Consider the following 27,254-nt stretch of genomic DNA (forward strand, 5'->3'; position numbering starts at 1 on the left):
CATAGTCTCCGGCCCTCGCTGGTGTTATTTTGGTTACTGGCTGCTGGACGCGGTCTGTAAGCTTACCAACTGCTGTGAGACTACAAATAACAGCATGCCCCGGTTACCTATGAATTTGGAAGAATCAGTGATATCACAGACGTTACACTTCTTCCGGAACACGCTGCCACCACCATAGAATCTAATGGGAGTTTTCTCCAGGTAATATTAATATAAACTGGAGAAGAGATATTTATTATTTTTTTTAAAACATACTAAACTCCATCTCCAGATGGTGATAAGTAGCCTTTCCCCTTCAGTACCTGAGCTATCAGCACTATATACCTATATACAGTGGCGTAAATTCACCCCAGACGCCCGGAGGCAAGTTATAATTTGGTGCCGCCCTCAGTCAGAGCCGCTGACACTGTAATGTAGCAATTTGCATGCATACAGACTATAGATAGACGAAGGCAGCAGCTGATCGTCTGACATGGAGCTCTCCACTAGTGTATGGTGGCTTCTCAAGTGCCGGGAAGGGGTGCCATATATTGCGCGGCCATGACGGTACACTCCGGGTACATAGTTACAGCCCTAAGTGGGGTGAATATGTTGTGGACAAAGGAGGAGCTGCCCCCTCAGAGCTGGAGCCCGGTGGTAGGCGCCCCTTTGTCTCCCATAGTTCTGCCCCTGCCCATACACATATAATGGGCCACTGTACCAGATGGTGATAAGTAGTCTTTCCCCTTCAGTACTGAGCTATCAGCACTACATTCCCATACACTTATACTAGGCCTCTCTACCAGATGGTGCTAAGTAGTCTTTCCCCTTCAGTACTGAGCTATCAGCACTACATTCCCATACACTTATACTAGGCCTCTCTACCAGATGGTGATAAGTAGTCTTTCCCCTTCAGTACTGAGCTATCAGCACTACATTCCCATACACTTATACTAGGCCTCTCTACCAGATGGTGCTAAGTAGTCTTTCCCCTTCAGTACTGAGCTATCAGCACTACATTCCCATACACTTATACTAGGCCTCTCTACCAGATGGTGCTAAGTAGGCTTTCCCCTTCAGTACTGAACTGGCGGCACTACAGTCTCATACACATATACTGGTCCTGATTCAGAGGTGGATGCAGCAATGATGTTGGACACAAGCGGCCAATGTTTTACATCTGCACGTGCATCTGAGTCGCATTTCTCATACATCCCGATTATTACCGCCGGTGGACACGGAACAAATTTAGACAGAGAGGCAATTTTGGGGTGTAACGAGGGTGGCTAGTCAGATGCAGGCGTGTTGTGGCCAGCGACTGTGTCCAAAGACGCAGTTACACTGGAATTAGCGGCCATGTTTCGACTGACATTCTGCGCCTCCATAGGGCTGCTTGTGTCCGATATTGTGACCGATGGTACGCCATTGTGGGATTTTGTGAGGCAGCAGTTAGGTGTCTCAGTAAGAAGTCCATGGGTTGTGGCATTAGCATAAAGTCGCAGTCGCGCTGCGTCAAAAGATGTAGTCGCAGCTGAAACTGCGTCCACCTCTGAATCATTCCCAATATATCTGTATCGATAGACACATAAATGTGTTCCACAAATTAGGAGTATAGAGACCCAATTAGTGCAAGCAGAACACAGATATTACAAAAGGCATATTTATTTTTCGTGCAAAATTCAGGCATAGTGGTTAACCATATATATATATATATATATATATATATATATATATATATATACATATAGTGGTATGAATGTATATATATATATATATATATACAGTCAGGTGCATAAATATTGGGACATTTACATCATTTTCATATTTTGGCCTCTATTCACCACAACAATGACTTTGAAATGAAACAAACAAGATGTGCTGTAACTGCAGACTTTCATTTTTAATTTGAGGGTAATTACATCCAAATCAGGTGAACGGTGTAGGAATTACAACAGTTTCTATATGTACCTCCCACTTTTTAAGGGGCCAAAAGTAATGGGACAAACTAAACAATCCTAAATCTAACTTTCACTTTTTAATACTTTGTTGCAAATCCTTTGCAGGCAATTACAGCCTGAAGTCTGGAACGCATAGACATCACCAGATGCTGGGTTTCATCCCTGGTGATGCACTGCCAGGCCTCTACTGCAAATGTCTTCAGTTCCTGCTTGTTCTTGGGGCATTTTCCCTTCAGTTTTGTCTTCATCAAGTGAAATGCATGCTCAATCGGATTCAGGTCAGGGGATTGACTTGGCCATTGCATAACATTCCACTTTTTAGCCTTAAAAAACTCTTTGGTTGCTTTTGCAGTATGCTTCGGGTCATTGTCCATCTGCACTGTGAAGCGCCGTCCAATGAGTTCTGAAGCATTTGACTGTATATGAGCATATAATATTGCCCGAAACACTTCAGAATTCATTCTGCTGCTTTTGTCAGCAGTCACATCATCAATAAATACAAGGGAACCAGATCCATTGGCAGCCATACATGCCCATGCCATGACACTACCACCACCAAGCTTCACTGATGAGGTGGTATGTTTTGGATCATGAGCAGTTCCTTTCCTTCTCCATAGTCTTCTCTTCCCATCACTCTGGTACAAGTTGATCTTTGTCTCATCTGTCCATAGGATGTTGTTCCAGAACTGTAATGGCTTTTTTAGATGTTGTTTGGCAAACTCTAATCTGGTCTTCCTGTTTTTGTGGCTCACCAATGGTTTACATCTTTTGGTGAACCCTCTATATTCACTCTTGTGAAGTCTTCTCTTGATTGTTGACTTTGACACGTATACACCTACCTCCTGGAGAGTGTTCTTTATTTGGCCAACTGTTGTGAAGGGGTTTTTCTTCACCAGGGAAATAATTTTTCTGTTATCCACCACAGTTGTTTTCCGTGGTCTTCCGGGTCTTTTGGTGTTGCTGAGCTCTCCGGTGCGTTCTTTCTTTTTATGAATGTTCCAAACAGTTGATTTGGCCACACCTAATGTTTTTGCTATCTCTCTGATGGGTTTGTTTTGATTTTTCAGCCTAATGATGGCTTGCTTCACTCATAGTGACAGCTCTTTGATCTCATATTGAGAGTCGACAGCAACTGATTCCAAATGCAAATGTCACACCCAGGGGCATATCTACCAATTGGCCAGGATGGCACTCGCCAGGGGCGCCGACCAAAGGGGGGGTGCCGCCCGGCAGTGCAACCAGTAGCCAAGGGGTGGACAAGTCCCTCGGCCCCCACAAGTGTAGGGCAGACCGCATTGAGAGAGGTCTGCCCTACACAGTTTACAAACAGACAGCCGCCAGCGGCGGCTGTGTGTTTGTAATAGCAGCCAGCTAATGAGAGTCATACAGATTCTCACTGCTGCGTCGTCCGTGGAGGGACCCGGCTGGAGCTCACTCATGAGCTCCGTGTTCCGGCTCCCCCCGCAGCATGTGATGGGAGAGTTTTCATACGTCATGACGTCTCTCCCATCCAGGAGCAGAGCGGGCCGGGACTCGGGCAGCGGCGGTCACGTAAGGAGCGGGGACCAGGTAAGTTGAATTTTTTGTTGGTTCTTTGTGTGTGTGTGTGTGTGTAAGCCTGGCACTACGGGGGGGCACTGAAATAGGGGGTGTCCGCTACTGGGGCACTTTATGGGGAGGGTGCCCGCTACTGTATTGGGGTGGCCACTACTGGGAGCACTGTATAGGGGTGTCCACTACTGGGGGCACTGTATAGGGGGGTCTACAACTGGGGGCACTGTATAGGGGACTACTACTGGGGGCACTGTGTAGGGGGGTCTACAGCTGGGGGCACTGTATAGGGGACTACTACTGGGGGCACTGTATATGGGGGCTACTACAGGGGGCAATGTATAGGGGGGCTACTACTGGGGGCATTGTATAGGGGGACTACTACTGGAGGCAATGCAGCATAGGGGGGATTACTACTGGGGGCACTGTATAGGGGGACTACTACTGGGGGCAATGCAGCATAGGGAGGATTACTACTGTGGGCACTCTATAGGGGGGCTACTACTGGGGGCAATGCAGCAGAGGGGGGTTTACTACTGGGGGCACTGCATAAGGGGGTAGGGGGGCGCCAGTACATTACATTGCCAGGGGCGCTTGGATCCCTAGATACACCCCTGGTCACACCTAGAATCAACTCCAGACCTTTTACCTGCTTAATTGATAATGAAATAACGAGGGAATAGCCTACACCTGTCCATGAAATAGCTTTTCAGTTGATAGTCCCATTACTTTTGGCCCCATAAAAAGTGGGAGGCACATATAGAAACCGTTGTATTTCCTACACCGTTCACCTGATTTGGATGTAATTACCCTCAAATTAAATCTGAAAGTCTGCAGTTAAAGCACATCTTGTTTGTTTCATTTCAAAGCCATTGTGGTGGTGAATAGAGGCTAATATATGAAAATTCTGTCAATGTCCCAATATTTATGCACCTGACTGTATATTATCCATGTCCTGGTCCTGTATTGTATTGTTCAGTAAGTCGCTTGTCTACAACTTGTTTATTTACTTGGTAAGGCGCCACGGAACATTTGTGGCGCCATATAAATAAATGATAATATTAATAATATACAGGTGTGTCCAGTATACAGCAGCGGCCAGCAACCCCTGCTACTTCCAGTACAGAGTAGCCATCAGATTTCCTCCTCTTCCACCCCTGCAGCACTCATATAGCAGCCATCAGATCCCCCCCTCTCCTCCGCGATGCTCCCGCGGTACACACCGTCAGGGGCCTCAGACATCTCCTATCCCCCTGCACAGCAGCCGCTGACACCAGCCCTCAGGACATCGGCCGCCGACACCAGTCCTCTACTCATCGGCCTCTGACACCAGCTCCCACATCCAAAAAAAACCCTCCAAATGCCCGCGTGTCCCCGCCGGGACCTCAGCTGCCGCTACTGACCACGCTGCTCATGGCCAACCACTGTGCCCAGCATGTCACCTGGAAAAAAAAAAACACAATCTTACCTACTGACATCCGCTCCTGCTCTCACACTCCTCTCCGCCGGCAACCTCCTTGGTGTCTGACGTATCTGCCTCTACCTGGTCCCACAATGCACCTATGCTAATCTGGCACATGCGCAGATGATTTTATACAACAATTACACCCATTAGTTCACCGGACAGGCTGTTTTCGCTTCACCTGTCCCAGCAACAAATTTCTTTTAAATATGGAGAAATAAAAAATGCAATATTAGGCGAAATATAAGTTTGGAGAAATATCCGTTTATTAATATCCCCCATAGTATTACCACAGACACGTTACTTAGTGCTGTCCAGACTTGTGTTCAATAGTTCTTATACTAAAATTGGAACGATACAGAGAAATTAGCATAGCTCCTGTGCAAGGCTGCACAGATGTGTTACATGATGTTTACTGCTGCCCTGTTTCACTCTATCTTACGCCCATCTTTTCATTATGATTTTTCATACCTCACAACTCTGGCGACTTAGGCAGGATAGGCTCTATCCCAACAAATCAATGGGGTCAGAAATTTGGTTGGTTGGCTTCGCATAGATATGGATAGCATATCGTTGAATGCACTTCAGAAATGTTGGAATTAGGGACAGATCAGTGCATAAATTGGGCCGCAGGTGCATGGAGGGCCAGGGTGCATGGCCACGCAATACGGGCATGCTGCGAGTGGCCCAGTTTAAGCATGCAGTGCGCCAGGAGGTAGAGCTGCTAAGCGAGTCCATGGTTGGAACACACTTTGGTGCACTGCTTCCCAAATCCAGTCCTCAGGATACATTAACAGTGCATGTTTTCCATATCTCCTTGCTGGAACACAGTTGTAGTCATTACTGACTGACACATTTTAACAGATCCTCGGGTGTTTCTAATTCTTTCACTTGTGATTCCGTGAGGAGACCTGGAAAACAGGCCCTGTTAGTAGACCTGGGTTTGAGAAGCACTGCCGTAATGACATTGGCTCAATTCCTAAGCTTAAAAAGTTCTGAAGAATGGTAATGTTCCAAGCCCCGACAGCATCCCATTGTGAATAATTTAGAAATAGCTAGACTTACTTTAAAATGTATATAAAAGGGGAACATGTACATTATTTTTACATATAAAAGAAATATGTACAAATTGAGACTATTACCATTGCAACAGTGAACACAGGATATATCTCCCAAACTTCCCAACCATTCAGTACAGAGGGCCTGATTCAGAGACGGAAGCTCTGAAAGAGCGCTCGCTCTGAATCAGGGCGTGTTTTTTTTTTTGTTTGTGCGGCCTCCTGGCCACTCGCTTAGCTGTGGGTGACCACCCACAGCTATTGCGAGTGGCCAGGATGATGGTCGCGATGGTCAAGACCATTGCGACCATCGGGGCTTGCGACAAGACCCTTGTGTTAGGGTCTTGTGGCTGCAAACCCCAGAGAGCTTCCGGCTCTAATAGAGGCGGAAGCTCTCCCACTGACATCACTGGTGATGTCAGTGAGGCCGCCCACAAACGGCAGGCGTTCGCTTGGGAACGCCTCCGTTTGTGAAACCCCCCCTGCCACGCCTACAAAATGGGCGAGCTGTCGATCAACATCGACAGCCGCCCCTTTTGTAGTGAGCCATGGAGCGAGAGAATTTCTCACTTGCTCCGGGGCTTGCGCACGCGCAGAGCCCACCATCGACATGCTTGCAAGCACTCAAGCGCTTGCGAGCGGGTCTGAATCAGGCCCAGAGTGATAAGGCTTTTAAATGGGGACTGTCCCATCTAAATTAGAACAGTGGGGAGGTATGCTGTAATAAGCAATCAGGTAATATGCAGTGTGCATGTGATATTACAGTTATGATAAATGGTGTGAAAGCAGTGTTGTCAACAAATTGGATTTTTTTTTTTTTTTAAATTGATAAACAGTATTTTTATTGACAGTATGTTAGTTATTTACTCTCAAATTCAAGAGGATTCCCCCATGAATCAAAAAAGAGCAGGTGGTACCTTGACACTTGACAACGGAAGTGACTACCAAGTGGCAGAGCTTTGATAACACAGATCACGTCATTATTTGCTTTGTTCTACCCACTTCATAACGTAATATTAACATTTTAAACCATTTACCAAGGTCACTTACTGAAACACAGCAACCACACAATGCTGTCTCTACACTACATTGCTCCATACTTGCCTACTCTCTCGGATCGGCCAGGAGGCTCCTGAATCTCAGGTGGCACTACCGGCAGCCTGGAAGAGTAGGCAAGTCTCCCAGACGCTACCCGATGGCCGGCCACCACTTCCGGAGTGAAGTTAACAGTAAGACCAACTGATGACACGATTTACACTGAATCGCTTCACATTTTGCCCCTGCTGCACAATGTGGGGGCGGGGTCTCAATGAAGCAATAGCCTCAGCACACCCATTGGGAGCGACACAATATATAGACAATGGGGCTGATGCTGAGTTGAACATACGCCAGTTTGCAGAGCGAATCTTGGGTGTTTTCGCACTGCGTAGACAAACACAGTCATATGCATTTCAAGTGCAACTTCTCTTGTTACTGATGAGGAGTATTTAAGCAGTAAAAGGACTTTCTAACATAGACAAAGTCCAGCAAGGGCTTGTCGACGCAACTGCAGACTATGTAAATTTGGGTGGAAATGTAAATACGCCTGTTTCATACATATCTTTTGTACTAAGTATAGGGCTGGGTACTTATAGAGGGCAAGCACACTGCGAGATTACTGAATATACTCATTTATTTCCATGCACACAATGTGGGAGCAATAACGGCTGTCTTGCATTCAATACTGTACTAAGGCCCTCATTCAGAGCCATTCGCTATTTGCGGTCGTTCATTCAAAAACAAGGGGTGGCTATTCAAATGATCCGTTCGCACATTGCAGTCTGTTCACACCTCTAAGTCTGAACGAGCGAGCAAAACATACGCTCGTTTATTTGTTAAAAACGCCCCCTGGCTGCTCGCACCATACGTCATGTCCGCTATTTATTAGATTAATCGAGTACATCGTACAGCGTATGAACTGCTCGCTATTCTTGTGGTTGGTTTTTTCAACTGCTATTTTGCGAGCAGTTCTGAGTTAAAAAAAACCAAGTGACATGGTCAATGACGCTGCTGTATTAATTATGCACTCCCTTAAAATGCCCGTTTTGACCTTTAAGCACGCCTGCGTTCGAATTCCACTCCCCCGTTTTCAAGCACCTTCCCCTGTTACCACCCACATACGCCTCATTCTGTCACTCAAAATAGCAGGCACTCGCTATATAGCGTACAAACGATTTTCAGCCGCACTGACTGGTTCGCGCATGTGTACTAAAAACCGTACGCATGCGCAGATGTGCGAACATCGCTCAGAACGAGCGTACTGCCGCTAGCGAGTGGCTCTGAATGAGGGCCTTAGCTCAATATGTCCAATGCAATCAGATCTTCAAGGATAATTACAACAGTGACACTGGAACAATATGAATGATTATGGCACTGTTTTCAAAATGGAGACTAGGGTTAGATCTGTGTATGTAACAGGTTTTGGAAACAGATTGTATGTAGGGAATAAAGGATAGTTCAGAGTCAAGGATAATACCTAGGCAGTGAGCTTGTGAGGTTGGGCCGGTGGAAATATTAACAATTTTGTTTTGAAAAGATTATGTTTGTGGTGGAGAGATAACATCCAAAATGAAGTGGCAGAAAGACATTCAGTATCGTGGACCAATAGTGATGGGATGTAGTTTGTAAGCCGACGGTCTAAATGCCGACCACCGGCTTACAGACTTTCTAATCCCGGCATTGTACTAATGACAGGCGTCGAAAACTCGACGCCTGTCATTAACCAGATGCCGGAAGACCGACGCCGGGTATACCGAACGGAGGTAAGCTGGGCGCGGGCAGCCACGGGGGGGGAGGGAGGGGTTACTTAGGGTTAGGCACCCCCCGGGAGGGTTAGGTTTAGGCTAGGTGGAAGAGGGAGTTAGGGTTAGGCACCCCCGGGGGGAGGTTAGGGTTAAGCAGCCCCCCGGGAGACTTAGGGTGCGGGTAAGGGGGGGTTAGGTTTAGGCACTTAGAGGGGGGATTAGGGTTAGGCACTTGGGGAGGATAGGGTTAGGGTTAGGGGGGAGAATTAGGTTAGCGATACTTACCTTAGGGACGATCAGGATTTTCACCCTTGCCGGGCTGCCGCTGTCGGGATTTCAACTGCCGGCCCTGCGTCCGGCGGTAATTCCTACTGCACCCATAGTGATGGTGACAATTTTGGAGAGGATAGGTAGATTTGAGTATCATCTGTATACAGAATATACTGAAATACAAAAGAGCTGATAAGTTTGCCAAGAGTTGTTGTATAGATTGAGGAGACCCTAAGACGGTACTCCGACTGATATATGTAGCGAAGAGGAGTTGGATTCAGAGAAACAAACACTGAAAGAGCGATTAGATAAGTAGGATGAGAACCAGGAAAGGGCTGTGTCCTGAAGACCTAAAGATTGTAGTGTTTGTATGAGAAGAGAGTGATCAACAATGTCAAATGCCGAAGAGAGATCTAGAAGAAATGGCCTTTAGTCTAAGCAGTGATTGAATCAATCACTACCTTAATCAGTGCTGTCTCTGTGGAGTGTTGGGAACTAAAGTCTGACTAAATTGGGTCCAATAAGTTGTGCGAGTAAAGATACTAGAAACACCTATTCATGATCCTTTACGGGTCCGTTACACATGCGTAAATGATCATTTCCGCATGTTTTTGTAATGGGCCAATTGCTGACCAAAATCCCCGCCGCGCGGGGAAAAGCTATTCAATAAAATAGTTTTTTTCCCGCACCAAAAATCGGGACTCACGCATGGAAACTTACTGATTCTGTGTAAACTGAGGAATCAATGGTTTTTTTCCCCGCGCACGAGCCCGATTTGGTGATTTTTACGCGGATTTTACCTCGCACCTCCATGAGTTGCGAGGTAAAGTCCAACTGCGCAGCACTGGTAAGTAACACCTCTACTTTGGTAACAATGTTAGGGATCATGGGGACAGCTACTTTTCGAAGCACTGTCCCTGCACTGGGGCAATACTGAATTGCTCTGTTAGATAAGTTTCTGGCCACCGCAGCATGCAGCGAAATGGAGACTTAATTATAGGGGGGGGCACTTGGTCTCCGATGATGAATAGGCCACCAAGTAACATCCATCTTACTATAATACAATGCTTACTGTTATGTACATCAAAAATAGTGTTCTCCTATATGTTTGGTTTACATTATTTTACGAAGCCGACGTAAACACGTATATTAATCGTACTAGCTTACACTGTCGGAGTGTCAGAGAGACTCCCGAATTTTGTGGTGTTCTCCCGGACTTCCAAAAGAGCAGTACACCCTCTCACATCCAACCCATTTTACTAGTGAAGTGGGCAGGCCTGGATGACATGCCACCATGCCCCTTTACTTGCCACATAGACTTCCCTTACAGGAAAGTTTCTTGACAATAATAACAATCCTATATTAGAGAGTGGCGTGAAATGAATGTATGGGTATATCTAATCCCAATCCTCCTCTGCCATACTAACACATAGTATAGAGTAATGATTTGCTGGCACTTGGCTTGCTATACTGCATGACCCATTAAGCAGATGCACATAAGCACAACAAAGAGACTACAAAGTCTTGGGTTTGAAGTCTATCCTATATGCTACAGAAGATGCTGCAGAATAATGACATCGCTGCAGAAATGTGATGCCTTTTGTCCAAACAATTTTAAAATAAAAGGATAGTGGGATTTTTAGTTCATTGTAATAAGCAGTGCACAGAATTCATTTATGAGGCTTAGAACAGTAGGGGGTGGCAGCCAGGAAGGCTTGCTAACATTTTTACACTGTAAAAGCAATTGGATGGATCTGAAGCAACCTTGTGGTGTGGCAACCTTTATTAATTACTACACAGAGTAAAAAAGAATATTTTAACTGAACTGAGAAACGTTAAGCCATGCAGAAAAATAGATCGGAAATATTTGGGTGTGGGGTTTTCCTTTAAGCCACATGTTTTAACATACATGCATATTTAATACCTGGATCAAGGCCAACAAGTCAGTTAATGAAATTCAAGTGTGCAAAAATTAAATAAATGAAAACATCACAAAGAAGATTTGAGATTGACTATTAAGTAACACAATTACTATATCTCTAGTTGGTGGAGGGCTGGTGCAACGTTCTGCAATGATGATGATGATGACTATTGAGTATTGACCCCTCCAGCTGATAATACTTAAATCACTGCGGCTAAATTATAGCAAGTTGCAGCTGTCTATTCACACTATTTAATTGACTTTTGCATTTGGACAATTGCCGGAAAGAAGACTCCCGTTTGATTGTTGAAGTACAAAACAACAGAGTTGGTGGTGTTTGTATTTAAGTAAATTTTATATGTGACATGCAACTTTTACATTCATTAATAGCACTATTCTCTCATATATATAATACTGTTGCATTATTGTTTTGTACACAAAGCATTTAGCACTCACACTATCATACCACATCTCTACGTTATGCTAGAGGTATGTATATACACTTGTATGCCTGATACAAATGATGTTTTTGAGCTGGACACATCTTGAGGTGCGTCTGACATAACATATGCACAGTGGCGTCACTAGGGGGGCGGGCCGCACCAGGTGTCACCATCCAAGGTCATGACACACAATTGGCAGAGCTGCTCTGTCAATTGGGTGTCACCCCCCTGGATGGTGTCACCGAGTGGCTAGCAGTGGTGATGGATGATGGGCGTATGCCCTCGTTATATATTACCCCCCCTCCATGGCTGGAGGGGCTGGGGGCTTTCTAGTAGCTCCCAAGACGCTGGTCAAGCCCCAGCGTGACACCACTACAGGGGGCACTGCATAGGGGGGATCACTACTGGGGGCCTGCATGAGGGGGACCACTACTGGGGGCACTGTATAAGGGGGATCACTACTGGGGGTACTGTATAAGGGGCACTACTTGGGGCCTGCATAAGGGGAACCACTACTGTGGGCACTGAATTACAGTGCATATGGAAAGGAATGTTCCCAGAGTGACGAGAAAGGGGTGTGTGTCATGTTGACACGCCCCATTGTTCAGTGACCACGCCCCTTTTGACATGTGACCACGCCTATTTTTTTGGCATGCACACATAGGTGTGCTCCATTTTTCAACTTGCCCTGGGCTCCAAATACCCTAGTTACGCCACTGTACACACCATCATGCTGTTGCGTTCAACACAGAGCCACAGAAAAGCAGGATGTATCTCCTAACTGTCCCTTTAGGTGGGACTAAGACATGAATGGGTGGAACAACCCCCCAAAAATCTGGACTATAATTTTACATAGGGAACAATTGTGAGGTATGCATACACATATACATTAGGGAAGCATCATACACACAAATGCACAATAAACAAACACTAGATATAAACCTTAAAAAAATACATGAAATGCACATAAAACATAGAAAAGCACACAGGGTGCAAACAATGTGTCCCTAATAGGTATCCACATAATTCCTAAATTCAGAGTCTGCTGATGTAGCTGCAAACATTCTACAGATACTGTAATTTTTATCTCAATCATGAGAACTTGCACAAATATGTATGTACCAGGATTTTTTTATTTTAGTAAACTCGACAGCTGCTAATATATGATAACTCTATTTTCTTAGTGAGACTCTGCAGGTAATGGTCCCATATTTAGATACATCGTACACACAACATTAATCACGTCCCAATATAAATAGTCCTTAAAAGATATAACGTATAGAGTACTAGAAAGTTAAATATAGTATTTTAGTTCAACATTACATTGTTATTGAGAATATGAAAACAAAAGCAAGGGGGATACAGAAAAGAAAAAGGGAAATCGAGGGGTAAAATGGGAAGGTGAGACAGGACATTTACAGGCATCAGATACAGTAAGTATAAAAATATACAATAATAGAGAACAAGAGGGCAATTCAGAGCTGGTACATAGGTAGATGAAAAATAGATTAGAGAAACCAGATAGAAAGCGAAGGACTGTGGCAAGTCAAACTTCAGGGTCAGTAGTAGGTATTCATTCAGAACCCTTAGGAAGGGAACCTTTACCCCCTGTCACATATATGTGCCATGAATCCCATTTCATGATAGGAGAGGTCTGTCTCTTTAAGAGATTTCATTTCTAACTCTCTTTTTTCTTTCTCTTGTCTAAATGATATTTTTAAAGAGGATGATTCACTCTGTAACTTTTCAACAATTTGCTCATGCAACAGTTTCTCTTCAGCAGACTTTTATTTAAGTCACTTATCTGCTTCACAAGATACAGAAGTCTTTCATGCAAAACTTTAATCATATGGTCAAATTATTCCATGCTGACATAGGGCCTGATTCAGCAAGGATCGCTATTCTGCTTATACGCACACAATACAGTTGCTAATATCAGCGGTGATAATTAAATGTTTGCATTCGCAGCCTAACATAAAGACGCCAACTCCACTTACTCACATCCATATACTTTGAGAACATAGCTAAACACTCGGTAACATCGAGTAACATCTGACCCATATGCACAGTTAAGGCAGGCCAGACCTCACTCAGGGGGATGCAATCGGGAAGCCGGCTGACATTATACCGACTGCCGGCTTCCCGACTGTCATATCCCGGCGAGGGTGAAATGACCTGCGTCTAGGTGTAGACGCCGTTCATTTCACCAAAGTCGGGAGACCGGCGCCCAGCATCCCGATCGAAGGGATGCCGGGCGCCGCAAGCGGACAGCCACGGGGGGGGAAGGGATAGGTTTAGGGATTAGGCACCCCCCCGGGAGGTTAGGGTTAGGCTAGGTGGAGGGAGGGTTAGGGTTAGGCACCCCCAGGGGGGAGGTTAGGGTTAGGCACCACCCCGGAGGACTTAGGTTAAGGCAGTGGGGAAGGGGGGTTAGGTTTAGGCACTTAGAGGGGAGTTAGGGTTAGGCACCCCTAAGGGAGGGTTAGGGTTAGGCACCCCCAGGGGGGAGGTTAGGGTTAGGCACCACCCCGGAGGACTTAGGTTAAGGCAGTGGGGAAGGGGGGTTAGGTTTAGGCACTTAGAGGGGGGTTAGGGTTAGACACTTGGGGGGAGGTTAGGGTTAGGCACTCCTAAGGGAGGGTTAGGGGGGTAGGTTAGGTTAGTTAGTGCTTAGGTTAGGCACCCCACCGGGAGGTTAGGGTTAGGCTAGGTGGAGGGAGGGTTAGGGTTAGGCACCCCCAGGGGGGAGGTTAGGGTTAGGCACCACCCCGGAGGACTTAGGTTAAGGCAGTGGGGAAGGGGGGTTAGGTTTAGGCACTTAGAGGGGAGTTAGGGTTAGGCACCCCTAAGGGAGGGTTAGGGGGGTAGGTTAGGTTAGTTAGTACTTACCTGGGGACGATCGGGATTTCCAGCGATGTCGGGCTGCCACTGCTGGGATCTGTTCCTCGGTCGGCCTCACGCTGCCGGGATTCGATTACATACCGATTCCCACTCAGGAATTGCGTACGCATGTGCAGTGCAAATTAAATGGCTGATTGCGTGCATATAAGCAACTGTGTTCCTTGCTGAATCAGGCCCTTAATCCTCTCCTGGCAGACCAGGCACCATACCCTGCAACATATTTGTTTTTTTCCAGACTCTCTCTTGCAACTCTCCAGCTTGAGACTGATCACTTGCTGTAGACCAGTGGTTCTTAAACTCGGTCCTCAGGACCCCACACAGTTCACGTTTTCCATGTCACCTAGCAGGTGCACAGGTGTATTCATTACTCACTGACACATTTTAAAAGATCCACAGGTGGAGCTAATAATTTCACTTGTGTATCTGTGAGGAGACCTAGAAAAAATGCATTGTTTGGGGTCCTGAGGACAAAGTTTGAGAACCTGTGCAGTAGACAAACTGCCTCTTCTGGCAGCATACTGTACTTCTTTTTAGTTCCCATGTTTATCTGCATACAGTATATACAGGAACATATTTTCTGGTTTTACTGTATCACACTTTTCTTTGAAAAGTATTCTCAACACAGCAAATAACTTTAAATTACACTGCAGGCATGTGACTACAACTACCAGCATGATACTAGTTCCTATCCCTTTAATTGTCTTTACAAAGGTATCTTAAGCTGGCCACACACTAGACCAACTTTCATCCAACCATCCAACTAGTTGATTGGTTGGAATGAAAATCTGGTAAGGAATGGGAGTAAATGATGATCAGCAATTTGCTCCTAAATGCCAGGAAACAGATCAAAATGGTCATTCAGACAAGTTTGTTAAATGTTTGATCAAAACAATTTATTCAAACAACAGTTGTTGTCCATTTTCCGGCGTTTGGGAGCAAATTGCTGATTGTCATTTGCTTTCATTCCTTACCAGATTTTCATTCCAACCAATCAACTAGTTGGCTGGTTGGATGTAAGTTGGTCTAGTGCGTGGCCAGCTTTACTCTGCACCACACCCAACTCTGATGAGACAGATTAAAACACTTTTTTTTTCGTTCAACAGAAATACACTTGGATTTTCCTCTATTAACCCATTTTCTGACTACACATTGCTGCATCACTTCACAAACACTTGTTTTTACTTGCCAACAACTTTGTAGACACTTCATTTTTCTTTCTCTCCAAAGAAAAAAAAGTGTCCAATTCAAAATTGTAATTTAAGAACCTTGCTTTCTAGCCATTTTCTTATCACCTCATTGCATATTTACAAATGCAAACAATTTTCTGTTTAAACATCACTTCACAACAGGATACAAAATGAGACCTGGGAGAAGTGCATGAAAAAGTGGGGAAACCATCCTGCAGAATCATACAGAAGGCTGTTAGTGGGCATAAGGAAAGTACTGGAGGGTTTTTAAACGGTGTCAAATGGATGATTAGTGCTTTTTTTTTTTTTAAAGAAATGATAAAAAGCAAATGCTTTGTTTAATCACAAACGAGTTGAATGAAAATATTAAGAAAAAAAGTAGAAAAAGTGATTTTTGTGGTAATTCGAACCCACTCATTTTTTTCACAAAAATAAAAAAAGTGGTAAGAAGAAATTATTTTTCATTCAAACATACTTTAATTAAACTTAGGGTATCTAAACTAATGAAAAGGGTGATTTGGTAATTGGTGATTTTGAGGCCTTTTTTAATACCCAAAAATGACATTATTGGGCCAATTAAGCTACAGGTAATTAAAAACTTCCAAATGCCCAATTAGTCATTAGGGGGTTTAAAAATATGAATGCTTTCTTATCAAATAGCATCCAAGCAGGCAGAATTTCAGGTAGGGATACTTATTTAAGCGTTGACATTAAAAAAATCTAACCTCTTAACTTCTGCTGTTGTAAAAACAGGGTCTTTCCTTCCAATAAGATTTTTTTTCCTAAGTGACACAATTATAGTGAAGGCAGAGACAGGCTGTGTATTGGCTTCCGGCCTCAGCCTGCTCTCACCATGGCTGGATGGAGTGCAATGTGATACCAGTCACAAACCCTTTCTCCTGCAGTTATTGCTGTAACAGCACAGTGACTGAAAGCCTGGGTAGATGGAGCACAGGAGGAGGAGGACTTCCTTCCTACCCATTATGCCAGTCACTGTGCTACCAATTATTTGTCAGCAGGAGGAAGAGCAAGTGATTTGTGTCACAATCCACTCCCTCCTGCATTCAATAAGCATGGTGGCTGAAAGGGGGTAGTACTGAAAATGCCACCTCAAGCAGTTTAACATGGAAGGAACACCACTGTGTTAAACTAAGAAATAAAAGCCATCCATCACTCAAAATCACCAGGCTAATTAGCCATAATAAAATAAACTTAGTAAAAAGTGTTGACGTGTATGCAGGCAGGCTCCAGGTGTACCGCTATTTGGTTTTTAGCAACAAAAATTTACTAATTAGCCTTTTGTAAGGATCAAAATAATGACAATAGTATAACTGGCATAAATACTGTATCTGATAATCATCCATTCCCAAAGGTGACACAGAACAACTGTGACATTCTGGGGTTCCCAGGTGTATGACAAACTCCCAAATACTTCTTCACCCAGACATTGATTTATGTACAGTTGACAGTTCCTACTTCACACACTTACTGGCTGTCCAATTATTATTCAGTCTTAATAAGCAAATGTGTCATTGTATTGCTGTGGAAAAGATTATGGGATAAAAACTTCAACAGGGCAGATGCAACTAGCTCCTTCTCTGTCCATGATAAAAAAATAATAATTTTAAGGGTAGGACTGGGGCTTCCTATCCATCTCCATTTTACCACCACAGACATGATTAAAACAATGGAAACTGCAAAAAGAAAATTTACTGTCTCTCTCTTTGGGCCAAATGTAATAGGGTGAGAGTTTAGAAAATGTGAGAGTTTAGCAGTAAAACTCTCACACTAAAGGGCATATGTATCAAAGCTTCATCTGAGATAAAATTGTAAAATATATATCACCAACCAATCAGCTCCAAACTATCATATCTTAAAGTTTAAACACAGCCTGCAAAATGTAAGTTAGCAGCTGATTGGTTGGTAATATATATCTCACAATTTTATCTCACATCAAGCTTTGATACATATGCCACTAATACAGCGGTTCCCAAACTGTGCGCCGTGGTACCCTGGGGTGCCTCGGGACACTTGCAGGGGTGCCTCAGGTTGGTGGTCCAGCACCAAATCAAATTATTTATGGTCAATGTAATGTAAGTATGTGGACAAACCGAAGCACAAAACTGTCCACCACATAACTGAACCTAAGGATGACAGGTAAGCACAGTTTACTTCACTTTACTAAATATTTTTCTGAATTTCTCAATATCCAATTTTTGGCTTAGGGGTGCCGTGAAAACAATGCTGATACTCTAGGGTGCCGTGTATCAAAAAAGTTTGGGAACCACTAGTCTAATACATTGATCGAGTTGTATTTTCAAAACAGGAAACACCTGGATGAGAGTTTAAATCTTGAAAGTTTTTTAGTCTGAAAAACATGCAAGTTTGCATGTTCTGTGACTTTATTACATTGGCTGAGTTTAAAAATGTGACAGTTTTCTCTCACAGTTTTTAAACTCTCAGCCCTTTGACTTCTTCTGAAATAAGTTTTTTTCTTAGCACTAAAAATGAGTTGAGCTTTGCCAAAACTTATCACAGTCCTACCTACTGCTTCCTTTTTTGGTATTTTTTTTCCATTTGCTTTCACTGAGATTTTGGGGGTTTATTTACTAAAGTACAGGTTTTTAGAAGTGGAGATGTTGCACATAGCAACCAATCAGATTCTACTTAACATTTATCTAGCAGATAATAGCTGGAATATGATTGGTTGCTATGGGCAACATCTCCACTTCTAAAACCCAGCAATTTTGTAAATATACCTCTTTGGTTGAAATGAGTGCTGATTACTTTCTGTAAGGTGCCCAAGGGCTCATGGCTGAGTATTGCTTGATGGTGTCATGTCGTGCATGCTGTTGTTTTCTGTATGGCAGTGAATGAGCAAGAGGACTTTTCCCATGTCTAGAAGATATGTAATTGTTAATATAGATTAAATAGTTACAGAATTCTATGATATATTTATTTTGTACAGAAATTAAATTTTTAGAGGACTGGATATGCAATAAAGCCCAATATCATAAAAGAATAATTGTGGTAATGATATTGTCAAACATTTTCAGCCAGACTCTTACTGGTGGTTTAAGGCTAAGACCACTCCGCTGTCCTTCTGGGTTGAGCTAAGTGTCCTACCTTACCTGATACGTATAAAGGGCGTTAATCATCTTGGATCGCAAGACTGCAATCGTACGCACCCCCACGTTGCGAAATATGCAAATGAATGCGATCACACTGCGTCGCATTACTATACCAAGATGCCCACCAGCTTATAAAGCCGCCCACTTCCCATTACATACATCTGCAAGTCAGTGAAAACATCGGTAACATCGAGTAACATTGGACCCATACGCAGGGTTGTGGTTGAGCTTGACATGACTCACAACCTGCGAAGCTTCTTGTCGCCATATAGAGCTCTGGCTGCGTATGCCGTCGCTGGGGCTTAATTATGCACACCCCTTCAAATGCACAGACACGCCTGCATTCTTTCGACCACTCCCCCTCTCCACCCCCAAACGACGCTTGCTGTCAATCATTTCTCCACGCCACAAAGCAGTGCTGTGTGCTAGGAAGGGGGACGCTGTGAGTCAGTGCCGTCACTTGCAGCAGCCCAATGCTAGGTGCTGGAGATTCATCAGAAACAGTCTCCCTGTCCCCGTACACACAACTCAGAATCTCACAGAGCATTAGATACATGCCTATGACACTCCCATGATACTCCCACAAGTCAGGACAGTATCGTGCACTCATACTGTTGCCACCCAGTTACGCCCTGTACTGTTACGCCCCAAAATGCCCGATTTCACAGGAAGACAGATCTGGCCAAGTTCCGTATGACTTAGAGTGGGATGGACATGCACAAAAATGTGTAAATTCGCAACTCGCCATTTACATCTGTGCACAGAGATTCATCAGACTCAACTTGTCTGTGTTTAAATCCCATGAATCTCTCTATCTACCCAGGACATTGAACAGTCAAATGCAACCACAAGGATGAGAAAGGACTGTACTGATGTACCAGAACTTTTCTTAAATAAAGCACCTGTATCCTATATCTGAGAAGCTGCTCTCACCAGCTAAGCCCCCATGCACACAGGAGTGGTAGAACAGCTGAACCCCTTATGACATCCATTTAAATGGGAAGGGATTAACTGTGGGAGGTTCGCCATTGTTGGAAAGCTGAACCCCAAAGTTTACATGATGAACTGGTCATTGTTCTAAGGGGAACCTCTTTGGATATTGTGGCACCATACCAATAGGAACAGAGGGAAGGACACTGTCCCTGTTACCTGTCATTATCTAACCCTGTTACAGTTACTCTCATAGGGGAGATAGCACTACATTGGGTAGCAGCTGGCATAGGATAGAAGGCAGGAGCCAAGGTCTTGTGGTTGTTAACCATTTCTGTAAAGAAATGGCATTGAGGCTGCACTATCTCACAGGTTCAGTGAATTTACACATAATGGGACAGACTTGCATCATTAGCGGTGATATGCAGCTACTTCTCGCCAGCCCCCCTCCCAGTGCCCCTGGTGGTGGTCACTCTGGTTGTGACTGATACCATCTTCCATTGAAATTGTAAATATTGGTAGTACTTTTATAGTTTGACTAGTTAATCTTTCACTTTTACTTGTGTGCTGTGCAATACAGGTAGCATCGCTTCTTTGCTGTTGTTCACTTCTGTGTCATCCCTGAAACTATAAAGGTGCCGGGTTACTGTGAGTCTGACCTAACAGCAGAAAAAAGGGCACGCATAAACCCAGTATCCTCACAACTCATACTGTCACCACATAAGTAATCCAGCCACTCACTAATTTCAAGTCTGAAATTTCACTGACTTGGTGTTTCCCAGTTGAACGGGTATATTGCTGCCAAGGCCGGACTGGCTATCCGGCACTTCGCACCCCCCTGCTGGACTGGCCAAGCCAGCCCCTCGGGGGAAGGCGTGGCGGCAGTGATGGGCCGGTGCACTCAGCTCGGCCGGGAAGAGACGGGGTGCATGCCGCAAGGCCAGGCCCCCGTGACTCGTGGCAAGCCCCCTTGAAACTTAACCACACCCCCTTTGCCCCCTTTGTGAGTGCACACTCAGGGAAGGCTGCCAGACCCAGTCTGTCCCTGATTGCTACCATCGCCAGCATCTTTCTTCTGCCAAAAATTTCATCCAGGACTTAGGGGCCCATTTATCAATGAGTGATGTGGGGTATATCACTCGTTTTCTAGGTTAAGTGGAGGTACTGCTATCTATCAAAACAGATAGCGTTGTTTTTCTACTGATCAGCCATTGCGCTATAAAGTACCTCTGGCCATACAAAATATATGGCTCTTGTATTTAACAACGAGCTGTATTTTTAACATACCGCTCGTTGTTTTCATTGGAATTCTCTGGGGTGCCACAACTTTTATATAGCGCTGACGAGCACTAAGGTCCCAGCAGGGAGGGTGTGGTATCCTGGTCCTTACCCACAATGCACTGCAGCAGCTCCTTCTCTTCCCCTCCCTCCCACTCTCTGCTTCTTACCTCCCACTCCCCGCACTGATGTGTGAAACTGTCAGGAGGCAGCACACGTTATGTATGCATGTGAATCCCTCTAGCACAGAAAATATGAGGCTTTGGTGGTTCTATCTGATGCCCACCTTGGGATTCAGAGTCCAGCAGCCCAAATAACTCCCACCCTTCTCTCATTTCATTCATGTAAGCACTGACTGGAGCTGCTGCCATGAGGTGCCCGGGCGGGCATACACCTTTTCTCCGCATTTCCTATGGAGAGTAGTAGCTTCATACTGCATGTGCCCACTGGATCCACTGAGCTAACAGGGCGAGTCGTCATATCACATTTAAAACATTATTTTTTCACTTGTACATTTAAATATACTTGTTACATTATGCACACACTAGCGGCACGTGATATAAGTAGCAATCTTGCAATTTGTCTTGTGCTGAGCAGCATTATTTCTTTATCTTGAGGGGTATTGCCTTTAATATTCTGGGCAGTCTTCCCTGGTTGTCTGAAAAGTTGAACTTGCTGGGAAAAATCCTGCATATTGTGATTCCTGCAGATGGAGATTGCCTAAGACAACTCTTTTAAGGAATAGGCCAAGGTACCATGCTGAACCCTCTACATATTTAATGCCCACGTCCATGCAAATATCATTCCATTCTGTGTGTTGTGGACAATCTTGATCAGACCTGCAGGATGTTGATCAGATCTGTTGTGAGATGGTTTGGAATGAAACCTGCTTGGCTTTTACTCAAAGCTTTCTGCCCAGTAAGGAAGGTGTGTATACTCTTGTTCAGGATATTTCTAGACAACTTGCTCAGTGGGATATATATATATATATATATATATATATATTTATACAGTAGATCCATCTATATTTGGCCAAGTCTAGCAGTCTAGCTGGTCTCCCCTTGTACAGCAAATGATGTTACAAGCTATTGGCTCCATTCCTAGGTAAATTGCCAGTGCTAGAGAGATTATATTTCTCAATAAATTGTGAATAAGGGCCTGATTCACACTGATGCCACTGCAACTGCAATTTATATGACTGATAGGCATGCGCAGATAAACGCTCAACTGCATAGACATCAGAAATGCATCCATCTCTGAATCAGGCCCTAAGTTTCAGGCTGACTCTGGATAAGGTCCACTTTTATCATTTTGAGACCCATTGTTGGACTGGGGCATTAAGGGCCTACCAGAGGATTACTGTGGTATGAGACCATGTTTAAGGGGTTTGGCCAGCCACCAGAGGGGGTGTGACCAGCCACCACGTGGGCTTGACTAACCATTAGAGAGAACATGGTCTGGGCCCCTTTATAAATATATACTGTATAGTGCATGTATGACAGGGTACCAGACTGATAACAGCAGTGCACTGTAGTGAATACACCATAGTCTTGGGAATGCAGTATAATGTGACATATGTATCATAATTAATCAGTAAAACAAATCTTGATGTAGTTTCTATAGAAGAAGCGGGATGTGGTCAATTGACCTATGGCCGGTATGCTGACTGACGAAATCCCGGCACCGGAATACCGATCAGCGTAGGAAGACCAGCACTGGAATTCCAACCTGGCTGGAGATGCCAATGCAAGAATCCCGACAGCTGGCATCCCGATTGTAAGTACAGCTGGCCAGGTAGCTGTTAGCCGTGGGTGGGAAAGGGTTAGGTTTAGGCACCCCGGGGGGACTCAGGCTGCGGGAGGGGGGAGGTTAGGGTTAGGCTCCAGACAGGGGGGGTTAGGGTTAGGCACAACCGATGGAGGTTAGGGTTAGGCACTTACCAGGAGGGTTAGGGTGCGGGGTAGGGAGGGTTAGTGTTAGGGTGCAGGAAAGGAGGGTTAGGGGGTAAATAGGGCAGGGGAACACTACTTCCCATTCCCCTGTCAGGACTGTAGCCATCGGGATGCCGCTGTCAGTGTATTCACAGCCCGCATTCTATGGCCAAAAGTTTTGAATGATACAAGTATTGGTTTTCACAGAGTTTGCTGCTTCAGTGATTTTAGACCTTTTTGTCAGATGTTACTATGGTATACTGAAGTAAAATTACAAGCATTTCATAAGTGTCAAAGACATAAGTTCTCAATGGGATTAAAGTCTGGGGAGTTTCCTCGCCATGGAATCAAAATTTTGATGTTTTGTTCCCCGAGCCACTAAGTTATCACTTTTGCCTTATGACAAGGTTCTCCATCATGCTGGAAAATGCATTGTTCGACACCAAACTGTTCTTGGATGGTTTGGAGAAGTTGCTTTTAGAGGATGTTTTGGTACCATTCTTTATTCATGGCTGTGTTCTTAGACAAAATTGTGAGTGATCCCACTCCCTTGGCTGAGAAGCACCCCACACATGAATGCTCTCAGGATACTTTACTGTTGTAGTTAGTTGTTTACTTTGTATCTATATAATGCCTCACAGCACTGGGTTCTTGGGTTCAGTTCACACCACGGCTCTAACTGTGTGGAGTTTGTATATTTTCCCTTTGCTTTTGTGGGGTTGCTCTGGGAACTCCAGTTTCCTCCCACACTCCAAAAAATATACTGGTAGGTTAACTGGCTTCGGGCAAAACTTAACCCAAGTGTGTCTGTGTAAATGTGGTAGGAAATAAAGATTGTAAGCTCCACTGTCGAAGGGACTGATGTGAATGGCTAAATATTTTCTGTAAAGAGCTGCGAAATATGTGTGCGCACTATATGAATAACTGGTAATAAATAAAACGTGACTTGTTATTTTCTTTACATAAGAGAAAACATACAGTACCATCAACACAAGGGTTGCGTCTTCCAAAGGGCCTAAATGTACCGTAATTCCTAGCAGCCAATGACAATACAGTTCTTTCTCTTGTATTATTTAGAAAATGCAAGCTGGATTCTGACTGGTTCCCGTTGTTCACAGCATATTGCACTATAAATAAGCCCCTGTGTGTTTCCTGCACACAATGAACAGAGCTGTGTCTATCTTATTATTTAAACTGGTATATACAGTACTGTACATGTGCTGCCAAGTCGTGACCTTTCACACTTTATGCTGTTTTATTAGACTGCTATGGGTTCTATTCAGCAAGAAAATTTTTACTTAAATCACCTTCTCCGTTAAAGCTCTTCCTGGCGCATGTCTACCTTAAATTCATACTGCTCCCTCCCCTACATGCTCCTCCATGCAAACTCCTCCTGGGAGATGGAGGACAGTGCGGGGAGGGAGCAGTAGACAAGTGTCAAGAAGTGCTATATATACATATACTCGTAAGTATATACAATATATATATATATATATATATATATATATATGTTGTGCAGGACAGTGTTTACATATTGTCTGCAGGGACTTCCCAGGGACAGGGTGTTTATGCAACCACTGTCCCTGAGATTTTATTTGCTAAATAGCAGAGTTAATGATTGAGAAAAAGAAACACACATTGTGTCGATGTTGTCGGAAAGCCGTCGGGCCTCAATCGACACTGATGCTGAATAGACCCCTATATGTTTAAGCAATGCTGTTTTTCGAATTTTGCACTTGGAAAGACAATGGCAAAAATACTCATCTTGCTCTATTTATACATTTTAAACATGACAAAAAAATCCTTAAACACTAATTTCACAACAGTGGGAAGTAAATAGGTGAAATAGAAGTATTACGAAACATTAAATTATCATATTCCCTGTAACTCAATGGATCATGAACCTATTATATTAATAGGTTCAAAGTGACTGACTAGTTTCATAGCATGTTTTATTGTATACATTACCCCATCTTGGCTGTTTACAGTGCATTACAACCCAAAGGCTTTTTATTGCAGTGATAGAGACAGGTGATTAGATTGGAAAAGAAACCACTTCACTATATGCAGATTTAGAACATTCTTCATACAGCTTGACATTAATCAGGCTGGAAAGTGGTTAACTATTTCCCATCTCAACTCAAGAAAACCTACTTGACCTGCATGGTGAGATTAAAAAATAATAAATCATATTACAAATCAGAATGTTGGCTAGCCTAATGGAGTTGAAGAAAAAAATACTTTATGAAGTTGTTTTATATGTTTATTTTAGTTCATATCTAATTATCTCTATACATTAATTACATTAAATTGTGCAATGTTTAATAGAAATGATATGCCTATTGTGTATATGTTTTTGTTGGTGTAAGAGTAATGGTGTACAGTTCATATATTGGGACATTTTAATAACTATATGCAAACGATTTCGTTACGTTATACAGCAGATGCTCATTACAGAAATAAAACATTATTATGTATATTGGACGCATTCTGTCAGCGACGTGTGAGTTCCTCTAGAGCTGATTGCAGGCAGGGTGAGGCTGACAGTGTACCCGATCCTCTGCTATCCTCAGCAGGGCTGAAGTCTCCTTCATCTCCCAGGGACCTCTATGTGCAGCTCATGGACAGGGGTCCCACCGAGGACCGTAGAGGCATCGCAGCATCTACAATTGACAGCACTGTATCAATTCATCACGCTGTATCTATACGCTGTTATTTGTATGTTCCCTTCTGTACACATCACCAAACCACATATTTAGTACATACAGACAAGACAACAAATTAGCATATTGAGTGTTTATAACTCCCTTCCTATACAGTAAATATGTACACGTGAAGCTAGTAGTGGATTAGACATTTGCGTTTCTAAAGACTACACTTCAGGTATACATCATAACAATAGTGCAATATATATATATATATATATATATATATATATATATATATAGTGTGTGTGTATGCACACTGTATATATGCACTAGGATGTATATATATAGTAGAATATGCTTATGCATCAAGAATTATAAGTGTATGTTTGTGATATACATGTGTGCGCTATGGTCACGTACATATTTGTATTTATTCGCAAACGTATACAAACATAAAATGGAGAAACACATGAATAACATGATAATTCCACTATGAAGTGGGAAAAGCAACACACAGTGAGGTTGATCCAACTAACAATTAAAAGGATTGAGTATATGCCTTGACACCAACCTCTTGTCTCCTCATGAAGTTTAAGTACCTTCTTTCCTTGCAGGAAAATCCTCTCCATTGCAGTCACATCACAGCAGCCCAGTATGGGATATCGCTGGGAGCCTGGGAGTGTAAGGTAGGTCTGTTCCTTGTACCTTATTCTTATATATTATTTTTTTTATTATCTTCATGTGTCATTTGAATTATTCACAGAGCCAGAGAGGAGGGGAGTGAGAACATGAACAAAGGAACTGAACAAAGACCAGACATCATAGTTTCCGTATTACAATTAATAAAAACACTGATATGCTAAAAAAAAATGATCAGGGTTTTTAGTTTTAGTTTTTTTACTTGTTTATTGTCTCGCCGCAAGGTGAAGTTTCCTAATAATGTGCGGCTGAGCAGGATGTGTCGCACATATATCCCAACATTACCAAAAGACAAGTGCAGATAAGACGCCGATTGATTGACTGCTTTAGAATAGAAGTTGCCAAACAGATTGCTTCAATCCTGCAGCTCTTATGCTTTACTTAAATTTAAGATGAACCACTTACACATCTGAAAATCTATAAACATCTGCAATTGTGAACGTCAAAGACGACAGGATAGTAAAGCTCACTTTGGAGGCAGGAAGTAATTGTGCTGTGTACACTGATTGCATGGAGGATGAGAAGATAGAATATTTGGGGGTTTATTTTTCTTAGTGTTTTTAAATCGCATACAATGTGAGCCACCATCAAAGTATAATAGCTATCAAATGTATCAGCACATGATATACAAATCTCAATGTCCAGGTATGTATTGGAGGGAGTGTAGCAGTTTGCAGAGAATGTGTGTTTTACACGAATTTCTTTTGTATTGTACAGTATGTTCCAGGTTACAAATTGGTGCATAATGTAACTATCGCGCAATACAATACGTTGTTAAGAGGGCTGTACAGTATATTTTTTATAATTACATTAAATGCCTTATCTGTGCATCTGACTATTTTTTCTACAACATAATAGTCCTTTGTAACATATAGACGTCAGTATAATCAAACTGTGGTCTGTTTAAGTTGTACATATTAATTGTAAATTACTCAATATGCCAAGTGAAGAAATACATCTTGCATGTCTAAATGCAAACCTGTGCTATATATATATATATATATATATATATAGATATATATATATATATATATATAAAATCTATATATATATACCCATATATATATATATATATATATATATATGTATGTGTGTATATATATATATATATATATATATACATA

General features: G+C 43.3%; 1 long non-coding RNA gene and 1 pseudogene across 1 annotated transcript; both read left to right on the plus strand.

Moving 5' to 3' along the window:
- The first annotated feature begins 7 nt into the window (after positions 1-7).
- LOC148518319 (uncharacterized) lies at positions 8-27,092 on the plus strand. Its single transcript, XR_015878994.1, has 3 exons — positions 8-201; positions 26,046-26,117; positions 26,195-27,092. It is a non-coding gene; the product is annotated as an uncharacterized LOC148518319 (long non-coding RNA).
- Positions 5,268-5,363, plus strand: LOC148518320 (U6 spliceosomal RNA; annotated as a pseudogene).
- Positions 27,093-27,254: the final 162 nt, after the last annotated feature.

The sequence above is a fragment of the Taudactylus pleione genome, unplaced genomic scaffold (genome assembly GCF_031769625.1).
Source record: "Taudactylus pleione unplaced genomic scaffold, aTauple2 ptg000201l, whole genome shotgun sequence".
In the NCBI taxonomy this organism is placed as follows: domain Eukaryota; kingdom Metazoa; phylum Chordata; class Amphibia; order Anura; family Myobatrachidae; genus Taudactylus; species Taudactylus pleione.